Consider the following 833-nt stretch of genomic DNA (forward strand, 5'->3'; position numbering starts at 1 on the left):
CCCCCCCACCTCCACACACACACACACACCCAGTTTACAAAAATAACAGCTGGTCATTGTCAGTTAGACAAGTACACCACAATATCTGTTTGCTTAAGAAAAGTAAACGTTATTTTATTATTTTTTTGTGTGGTTTGATTCTTCTCTTTTTTCCTTGTTTCGTTGGGCTCATAAACCAATTTATTGAGGTTTTATTCGTTGTGTAAGCAGAGAACCCCGTCTGTTCTTGTCCACGTCTGCACATCTCCTTCCCTCCTTTCAAAGGCCTTGAATCTCAAAATTGTTACTTGTCTAACAAGAAAATGGGTAAAACAATTTGCTGGCAGGTTGAGACGGGGCAGGCATCGGTATGTTCCCCGGGTGTACCAGGGGAAATAACTCACTTCCTTCAACACCAGAAAGGGAAACAATTTACAAGGGGAGCCAACCCGTCAAAGACAGGCATGCGAAGAAGGGCGGTAACCCCACCCTGAAGGGAGCTTATGAAAAGTGGCTTTTATGTGCCCAGGACTCGCAATTCCACGGAATCTCTGGCTAGAATACTGATGTTCCTGTATCTATTAATAGTAGTTTTGATAGAGAGGCAAGTCATGACTAATGGCGAGAGGAAAGCCGCTAAATCGGCCCTCTGGGAACGAAGTTATTCGCCCCTTACACAATGGCCGCGCCCGGAAATAGGACAGAGTTGCTTGTGCTCACATAGTTGTAAAGTATACGGAACGTTAATAGATTTCGTCCGAATTATAATTTGAGTTTTGAAAGAAGCACATTCCATACACTGCAACAACGGTCAATAACCTCTTTATCTCTTATCACTACATACATAGTATTGG

This window comes from Aplysia californica, unplaced genomic scaffold (assembly GCF_000002075.1).
Source record: "Aplysia californica isolate F4 #8 unplaced genomic scaffold, AplCal3.0 scaffold00086, whole genome shotgun sequence".
Taxonomy (NCBI): domain Eukaryota; kingdom Metazoa; phylum Mollusca; class Gastropoda; order Aplysiida; family Aplysiidae; genus Aplysia; species Aplysia californica.